The sequence below is a fragment of the Odocoileus virginianus genome, chromosome 1 (genome assembly GCF_023699985.2).
Source record: "Odocoileus virginianus isolate 20LAN1187 ecotype Illinois chromosome 1, Ovbor_1.2, whole genome shotgun sequence".
Lineage (NCBI taxonomy): Eukaryota > Metazoa > Chordata > Mammalia > Artiodactyla > Cervidae > Odocoileus > Odocoileus virginianus.
The window spans coordinates 97,563,041-97,573,364 of NC_069674.1; positions in this window are offsets into that span (position 1 = coordinate 97,563,041).

Below are 10,324 nucleotides of genomic sequence, written 5' to 3' on the forward strand. Positions count from 1 at the left end.
ATGACCCCATGGATTGTAGCCCACCAGGCTCCTCTGTCCATGGGATTTCCCAGGCAAGAATACTGGATTGGGTTGCCTTTCCTTCTCCAGGGGATCTTCCCAGTCCAAGGATGGAAGCTGGGTCTCCTGCATTGCAGGCAGATTCTTTACCACGTGAGCCACCAGGGAAGCCCCACACGCACACTTAGAATTCCCTTTTATTAACATCTTGCATTAACGTGGGCCACTGGACAGCAGAGTCAATACTGACGCACTCTTATTAACTGAAGTCACAGTTGACATTAGGGTTCCGGCCCCTCCTGCAGCCCTCTTTCACCGCAGCTTCCTGCCCTTCCCTGCCAGAAACAGCACGGCGTCAGGTCCCGCCTCTCTGCAGCCCTGTGTCCATGCCTCCTCTAGGAGACTGTCTCGGGTTCCTTTGAAATGAAAGAAATGCCCGGTTAAATTTGAACTGAGTATATTCATTGGATTAATCAGTGTGTCCGTTGGGATTGACAAAAACTACTACACACAGTTTTTTCTTCGAAGTTCAAATGTGACTGAGTGTCCGGTTTACCTTTGTTCTTGTGTTACGTTTTGTTTCATTTTGTTATCAGATCTGTCAGCGCTGCCTCCAAGATACCTTCCTGCCTGCTCACGTCTCCTCCTGGAGACTGTGATTCCTCTTTTGCTAGGACCTACCTGCTCAGTGTTCCCTCCAAGTGAACCCACTATCTTGAGTCAGTGCCCCTGTTTCCACTCTAACGTCCTAGTTGAAAAACGAAGTGTCCTGCCCAATTTTTCTGATGTGGCAGTAGTAATAGATCTCTACTAATTTTCACTCCTTTCTGTCTTTTCCCTGCCACCAAGGCATACATTAGGACAATCCTGAAACAGAAATAAATTGGTAAAGCAATGTGCTTCCTATGAATCCTTCCTTGGCACCACCATCTTCCCAGGAGCAACCTCATATTTTTAGGCTGCACTTCAAAGTCTTTTCTCCCCAACTTTATTTGGCACATTTATGTGTTGCTATCACTCCACTCTTTTTATTTGATACAATTTTGAAGTGTCCCCTTTCAGTTCTTTATTAGGGACAGGATAGTATGTGGTTACAAGCTTGCTCTTTTATATATTAGGATTATTTTTGTGATGAAAACATTTCTAAAGACAAAGATATGAAATATAAAATATTTCCCCAACTCTAAACTTAATGAAGTCATGGCAACTGGATCTCTGAGCACTTTGAGTGTAAAAGGGATAGACGTGTAGACCTCACAAAGTCCTGGTGATTTGTTTTTATGTCACAGAAGTGGATAAGTGAAGGGACTCATTTTATATTTATTTCCCCCAGAGGTTGCTAAGCTTTCCAGTGGCTCTTCTGGCCTGCCCACTCTCTAAACTCCCCAGTCAATAAAGGATTTCAGACCTTTTCAGGTAAAAGCACATTCTGGTCTCTTCCATTATAGACTTGCTCTAAAACTAGGAGGAAAAAGCCAGAAGAGTTGGAGGTCATTTTGAGAAGTAAGTAATTTAAGACCTATAACCTAGCCTCCAAGTTTAAAAATTGAGAGGGTTGGAAATTAGGATGGACCATGAAGAACTGTGCAAGTGAATTATCAGAACACAAAATCCTCCAAGTATGAACCACATCAACTGTGTGTCCAATTCCTCAACAGAACTGGTTCTCACCTGCCCAGGAAATCAGCCTGTTTATCGTGAACATTTTGTATAATATGCCAGGTGTAGCATCAGATAACTCATCCACTGTATTTACTACACTTGACTATTTTCCAAAATCAGTCACACCCTCAAAGGGAAAAGATAATGCCCCTGCGAAGTACTCAAAAGAATTTGCCAAAATATGTTAATGTTTTTCATATCTTCTTAGTTATCCCTACTATCTGCGCTAGGTGACCGGACACAATTAGGTTTCAGTCCATTAAACTTGTAAAAATAGCCAACTTGGGGCGAGAGACGTGGTTTGGTGACCAGTGCAGTGAGGTGCATTATCACTTGTGGTGAGAGGATTTTCCATTTCTAAGTTAATTTATTCATAGCATATCTCTCAGTTCTGCTTCTGTAGTCATTATGCCCTTTCAATAAGAAGTTTTCTCATTCTAAAAAGATAATGAAATGAATAGAGCTCTACCATTCCTGTGGCAAAAGCTCTTAAGCAGCAGATTTGTGAGGAAAGCTAAATCAGATGGAAAGATCCCAAGGCAGTAGATAAATGGCCACATGTAGACATCATGGATACACAGCCATTGATTAAAACGTGGTTTTGTTCCCTGATAGCTCAGTTGGTAAAGAATCTGCCTGCAATGCAGGAGGCCCTGGTTCAATTCCTGGCTCGGGAAGATCCACTGGCAAAGGAGTAAGTTACCCACTCCAGTATTCTTGGGCTTCCCTTGTGGCTCAGCTGGCAAAGAATCCACTTGCAATGCAGGAGACGTGGGTTCAATCCCTGGGTTGGGAAGATCCCCTGGAGAAGGGAAAGGCTACCCACTCCAGTATTCCGGCCTGGAGAATTCCATAGAGTGGATAGTCCATGGGGTCACAGAGAGTCGGACATGACTGAGGGACTTTCACGTCACTTCAGTTTGTGTGTGTGTATACAGGAAGTGCCTTTTGAGATTTTAACCTAGAAGATAATGATCTGACACTTCTCTCTACTATGGATTTAGGTTCAACTGAGGTACTTTTGCTTTTGCCTCTGCAGTTGATGCCACCTAATTTTTTATGTAGTGCTATTTTCTTCATAAAAATAATTTTCCATAAATTAAATGCCCAGAGTAATTTAAAATATAGATTTCAAATTTGTAAAATTGAGGATTATGAATGTGAATGAAAGTCAACTGACTTTTATATAAGTTCCACTACACAAGAGCAAGAAAATGGTTTCACAAACCTGAAAATGGCAGGATAAAATGTAAGAGCTAAGGTTCTGATATGGGATGGATTTTTAATTTAAAGGCAGCAGTTATGTACAGCTTGCCTATTTGTGTGTCCTCAGTGGAGCTGAAGCTCAGTGAATTTGGAATAGATTTGCCCCAAATTATGGAATTATACAGTGTTACAACTAGCCTACTTGCTAAAGCAATACAGCTCAAATACCTCTTGTGGCAAATGAAGGGGAAACCCAGTGTATGTGCATTGTCCAAAGTCACAACTCAGGGCAGATGGTTTCAGAGGCTTGCTGCCAGACTCCTGAACTAGGGGGTTTTAGCCTCTGGTGGATAGGGAAGCCTGGCATGCTGCAGTCCATGGGGTCGCAAAGTCGGACATGACTGAGCGACTGAACTGAACTCAACGGTGTGTACTACTGGGTTCTGGTCCACACGGACAGCTGTCCAACTTTCTACTTGTTTGGCTTCCGGGACTATAGATGCTGGAAAAGCTACAAACTGCACCACCCAGACTTTCAGCCAGGGTTCTACATGTGACCTGGTAGAAAGAAGAGATTCATAGCTGGACTATAAATGTTACTGATGCTTGAGCACAATTTAGTCAAACTTCTTTAAGTATCTACTGTGCTTAATTGAGGAACCCAAAGCTGTTGCTAAGTAGGCTGTATCTAGTTATCAGGGTTCTGTATTGTATAACCTGTAATTCACGGACTGCGGCTGCAGTAAAATGTGGGACCTCGTCACAGTATTTAAGTTCAGGGAACCTAAACTCTGCGGTGTCCCTGTGCTTATAGGATCCACACTCACTTCCATTTCTTTTCATTTTCTGTAACCAAAATATACCTGGGGCATCTGATTGGGGACATCAAAGGCTGCATGCAGGGCCTCTGTGATGCTGTAGCTCTGAATGCTCTCTCTCTTCTGGATCCTTTCTTAAAGCTAAGTAACCATTGTGCCATGCTGTGTGCTAAGCACTTCAATCATGTCCACTTCAATCATGGGCCACAGCCCGCCAGGCTCCTCTTTTCATGGGATTCTCCAGGCAAGAATCCTGCAGTGGGTTGCTGTTTTCTCCCCCAGGGGATCTTCCTGACCCAGTGATCAAACCCGAGTCTCTTACACCTCCTGTACTGGCAGGCTGCTTCTTTACCACCAGCACCACCTGGGAAGCCCAATCATTGTGCTGGGTAAGCCTACTGTGCCTTGACAGTCTGGGTAACAATCCAAACGGGAAACTCACTCTGATGACCAGGCATTAAGGTTCTGGCCGCGTGTGACTTGGAGGCAGAAGGGAGCTCCTGATGCCTCATGCTACTGCTCCTCTAGGTGACCGTGGGCTGAATCCACTGCTGAGCTGACTGATTACTGAAAGGAAACTGGGTTGCTGCTCTACATGGTACAGAGAGGATTATTGGATTCCAGGAATTCCTTTACCCCCACCCCCCAAAGCAAGTCCACTGAAGATTCTGACCCTTCAGGAATGAAGGTTCAGAACATCCCACCAGGCGTGAAACCATGACCGTCTGAAGTTACGGCTGAGAGGCCAGGAAACAGGAGACGGGAGTGGAAGAAGGAAGTTACCTCCTGTGACTAGCTGCAGAATCAGTGACTAAATGGCTCTAAGTTACTTCCTCTTTGCTTGTTGTATGAATGGGTGTATGTCTGTGTATCTGTAAATACAACTTTTTCTTTCACATCCTTCCACTTAATTATTTTATACAAGTTTACAATTTAGGTGACCAAATATTCGGACAGAACTGGGACTGAAGTTCTGAAATAATTAATACAGCCCAAAGATAAATAGTGTGCCTAACAATGAAGGTAGATTCATTTATTTTCAGAAAAGAGTGAGAATATATTTGAACAAAGGATACTTGCATTTCTGGGTGAAAACGTATGAGTTGTTTTTGTCATTGTTTGAAGAAAGATAGGCACAGAAAGGATATGGATGTGTGCTAGTATTCAAAGGAATGGAGTTTGTCAGTTACTAGGTAATAAATTGTCCCTTAGCGTTAAACCCACCCTGTTTTGTGATGTTGGGTTTGGAACTCTATAGATCCCTCTGCTTTGCCAGAAGGCAGGCGCCAGAGGAAACCTGCTAGACAGGTGGGGACGAAGAGGCCTACTCTCACCTGTTACTTACTGCTTGCCTATTTGTTCTCCATTTCTATCAATGTCCCCTCATTCACTTTAAAAGAGGCAACTCATTCTCTGACATTTGCAAACTAGCCTCCTCAGCCCATCTCAGAGACACAAGCACCAGCTGTCCACTGCCCTCTCCTCAAAGGTCTGGGCTTCAGCTGCTCAAATCACTCTCTGAGCTTCTAGGGCTTAATCATTTCAACCTCTCCACTTTCACTCCCAGCCCGAGAACTGAGAGCTGCTCTCTTGAACCTTTCTGGTATCTTAGTGTTCTCTTTTGCTTTCTCAGTTCTTCAGTAACTACTTAGCAATTCTGTGTATTAAATTAGCCCAGTAAAAGTGCCTGGTATGGCTTCTGTCTCCCGCATGGCCCCTGACTCAAAAAACACAAACTGCATCACAAAGCATCCTACAAAACCTGGTAAGAAGTTTGGAGAGTTCTTAAAGCAGGAAAGTGACATAATCCGATTTGACTTCGAGAAAAATTATCCTGGCTGCGTTCAGAATAGGTTGGAGGGGTCAAGACTAGAGACAGTTAAGCAGGTATGGCAGAAATACAGATGAGATGCTGGCTTAAGTGAAGTCAAAGTGTTGACAGAAAAAAATGAATGAATGTAAGCTGTTAGAATCAATAGGAATTGATTGGTGATGAATGGAACCAAAGTGGGAAGGAGGAAAAGGAATTTATTTTACTTGGAGGTGAGAAAGGACACCATCGAGGATGATATGCAGACTCTGATGAGTCAGTTCAGAAAAATAAGTCCCAACACTGAAGGGTAATCAGGTTTAGGGCAGTTGCATCAATTCAGTTTTGAACTGTGGTCTTTAGGTCTTTGGAGAAGGAAATGGCAACCCACTCCAGTATCCTTCCTTGCAGAATCCCATGAATGGAGGAGTCTGGTAGGCTACAGTCCACAGGGTCGCAAAGAGTTGGACATGACTGAGCGACTTCACTTTTCTTTCTTTCTTTAGGACTTAGGACATTTGGGGGTGGTTGGATTCAGAGGTACAGTGCTCAAGAAAAATAGATTTGACCTGGAGACTCATCTCCTCCAAATACGTTAGAAAAGTTGGTTTAAAATACTGAAAAATTCAAATCCAGTTCATTCAACTGTTTTTACCATAACCTTTTGGTTTAATCATATTTAAAAATAAAAATGCTTTTGAGTGAGCTTGTCTTATAAGTTCATTAATAATATATATTTTAAGTTTAAAATTTTACTATTCTTTACTATCCTGGTGGTTGGTTCCCCTTTCAGTCATCTAGGGTGAGTGGCAGTATCATTAGATATGCTATTACTATGCAGGTAATTACTTCAAAGTTGCTTAGCAACAATGATTCAATATTCAACTTTTATCAGCTTTTGCACTAAGATGTTTTAAACCCTGAAGAGAGTGTACTATTTCAGGTATATAGCACTGAATTCTATTATTTCTTTGCTAAAACAGCACGAGTTAATCTTAAAATTTGTACAAAAATGATACATCTGTTAAAGCTCATGATAATTGCCAACTGAACCCAGCATTTCTGTATGTTTCTGTCAGATATCCAGAACACAAAATTAGTTGGAACAAGTGAGATTCTGTTTCAAATTCACTAATCTTGAGCGCCAAAATGCATTTCTAAATAATTTCTGAGAGTGAAAGGATGAAAAATGACATTAGGCTAGATAAACTTACCATCTTCAAAGTCAATAACTGTGTATGAATCTAACTGACATGACAAAGATCCTCTAGTCTTTTCTCTACCAGGTCTCTCAGTGAAAGAACAAAATTAGAAACCAAAGAAGAAATGCAAACAACCCCAAGTGGTGTTCACTGCAAAGCCAAGTTTATTTGAAACATATCAATATAAAATGGTGCCAGGGCTAGAAAGCAAAGACCTTTACAACAGATGAATTAAAGCAGGAAGTGCAAACACAGGACTAACACTTTTATTTCTCTCACAAACGGGTAAGTTCTAACATCACCATTTTGACCAACTTCATGACATGTTATGAATACATCAAAATTGTGGAGTTGGTTTATGCTAAAAGAAAGAGGGGAGCTAACTAAGCTGAAGGAAAGAAAACTTGTGGTTGCTTCTTAATTGAAATAAAGTAATTATTTCCCTGCTTTATTGGTTTTATTTAATCATGGACTGTTGTTTTTGTAAAGCAGTAAAACTCAATCTCAGAAATTCGTCAAAATTTCCTAGAGGGCATTTAAAAACTCTAACCATCTAAACTGGTAATCTATCCCATACCAATAAAGAAGGAAAATAATTACCCAGTAATTTGTAGTTTTAAAAATCCAACACCATAGTCAATGCTGAAATGCTCTTTAAACAAAGGCCCACTATGCTGGGTATTGGGCAGGGAAGGAGGTTATTGGTTATCTTCTTCAATGATCTTACCTTTTTTCTATGACCTTAAGCAAATGTCTCCAAAACTCTTTCAGCTTATTTAGAGATTTTTATTATTTCTCTCTTTCCTTTGCTGTTATTTTGAACAATAGCTATCTTTCCCACTTCCAAAGTTTTTACTAGTTTAAAAAATGAAAGAGATATACCACATATACAGGAGAATGTATAAAACATAATTAAAGAATAATGATAATATTTACATGAACATCTCCCAGTCAAAACATAAAACACTGCCTCCCAGGACCACAGAAGACCCCAAGGGTCCATTCCCAGTCACACAACCTTGATCCCATGCAAATAACCATGCTCCCAGTTTTTATGACTGTTGTTTACTTGCTTTTGTTGACAATTTTACCATTAATATCTCTTACAACTTTGTTTCATTTGGCCTGCTTTTGAACTTGTACAAATGAACTCATACTATATGTATTGTATCTGACTTCTTTCCATTAGTATTATGAGAAGGTATACAGTTCAGTTTCATTTCTACATGACTATACCATAACTTCTCCTCCATTCTATTGCTGAAGGACATTAGGACTGTTTCTAACTTGTAGTTGCTAAAATAATTCTCACTTCACATGAACATTCTTGTATAGCATCCTAATCTTCCACAAGTATATGCAGGAGTGGTTTTGTTGGTGGTAAAGTAATAGTAATAACAATAGGACTAGCAAGTAACAATGATAGTGGACACTTTATAGTGTTTATTATTTTCCAGGTACTGTTCTGAGTAGTTCACATAGATTAACTTATTTAACCCTCACAAAAATCTTAGAGGGCAAAAACTGATTCTTGCAGGAAGGGGCTAGGGTAGGAGAGACAAAAATCTTACTCTTTTTATGTATAAAGTCATATGCTCAAGGTCACAGAACTAGAAAGATGGGAATCAAGTCCATATAGTGGGCAGTAAAGTCTTTACTCAATTACCACATCATAATGCAACAATAAGTATAGACTATAGAAAGGAAAGTCGCTCAGTCATGTCTGAGTCTTTGGGACTCCATGGCTGTAGCCTACCAGGCTCCTCCATCCATGGAATTTTCCAGGCAAGAGTGCTTGAAGTGGGCTGCCATTACTACAAACATCTTCAAATTTGTAAGAGAATGTCAAAATGTTTTCCAAAGAGGTTATACTCCCATTAGTAGTATAAGAGTTTCCATTACTTCCTATCTTTGACAGCACTTATTATTTGTCAACTTCCTTATTTTAATCTGGAAGTTGTGTGATGCAGTATCACTGATTTATATTTTCATTTCTCTATTACAAATGAGGCAAAGGATATCTTTTATGTTTATTGATCATGTGGGTTTCCTATTTGTGAATTTCTTGTTCAAGTTTTTTTGCCTATTTTCTATTGGATTTTACATCTTTCTCACTGACATGTAGGAATTTAGTTCTGAATATTATTTCTTTAGCCGTTATCTGAGGTGCAACCATTTCTTCATACTCTGAGACTTGCATTTGCACTCTTTACTCCTTTTAATGAAAAAAAAAAAGTAACATGGATTTTGTTCCAATCACTATGCTACCAACTTATATATTACTCTTGTGTTTTTAAATCCCTCAGTTCTTAACCCCAGGAAACATCACTACTATTCCATATGGTCAATGTTCCTTTAGGTTAATCTATGTAACAGTCTTGGTCCTTTATTCCTTCTTTCATCATCTTCCTATATACTATATAAAGCATTTCCTTTACTAAGAACGAACCTACAGGGGGCGACCATGCTTCTGCTTTGCCGTCTGAAACTGTATTCAACCATCATTCTTGAGATAAATTTGCTGAGTGTAGAATTTTAAGTTGAAAATTATTTTTCTCTCATACATTGTAGATAGATATCCAACTGGTTTCTGGCTTCCACTGCTGCTCTTGAGAAGTCAGCTAAAGAAAAGTCTAGCTGACGCTGCTCTGGAGGTTATACACGACTTCTGTTTAGCTGCTTTCACAACTTTTTGTCTTTAGCATCCTATTGTTTCACTACTGTTTACCCAAGTGAGCATTTCATCTTTATCCTACTTGGGATAAATCTGTGGACTAATATTTTTCATTGATTGATTTAAAAATTCTCACCAGTTATTTCTTCAAATATTGCTTCTGCCCCGTTTATCTATTTAAGACTATTATCAGCCAGACATTAGACCCTTTAGCTTTATTCTCCACTTTCATTTTCAAGTTTCTCTTCAGTGTCACATCCTGGATCACTTCTGTTCTACTTTGTACTCACTGGTTCTCCTTTCAGGCCCATCTAATCCTGAGTTAAACCTCTTCATGTGCTTATTTTTCATTTTAATTCTATTTTCCATTTCTTGAATTTCTACTTGGTTCTTTTTCACATATGCTAAGGCAGTTTTTATAATGCCTTGTTCCCTGTAGATATCTTAAAACTTGATTTTTATTTTTTAAACATATAAACACAGATGTTTTGTATTATACGTGTGCTAATTCCAAAGTTGTTTTTTTGTGGTCTTTGCTGCCTTTCATTCATGATGCTAGTCTCTTCCTTACGGACTTTGTTAAACTTAAAAGGCATTCATTTCCTAGGAAAACTGTGAACCTACTATCATCCTCCAAAGATTTGTCTACATCTGCAGGTATTCATTCTGGGGCTACTAAATTCACAGCTTATGTTGTTTCAGCACCCAGACAATTTGGATTTGGGGTGACCAATTCTGCAGCAACACTGGCGCTGGTTCACTTCTGGCTCACTCTTACCTTGAGGGCATAGTCCTTAGGGGCTGGCTCTCCCCATCTCTGGTGGGCTGTACATTCTGTCTTCTGCCTACTGGGTTCGAAAGGACCATCAAAACCAAAGCTGAAATTCACCCTTGGGGCAAAAGAGGCTTCAGCAGTTTCACTTAGATATTGGCCTTATAACAACATAATCTC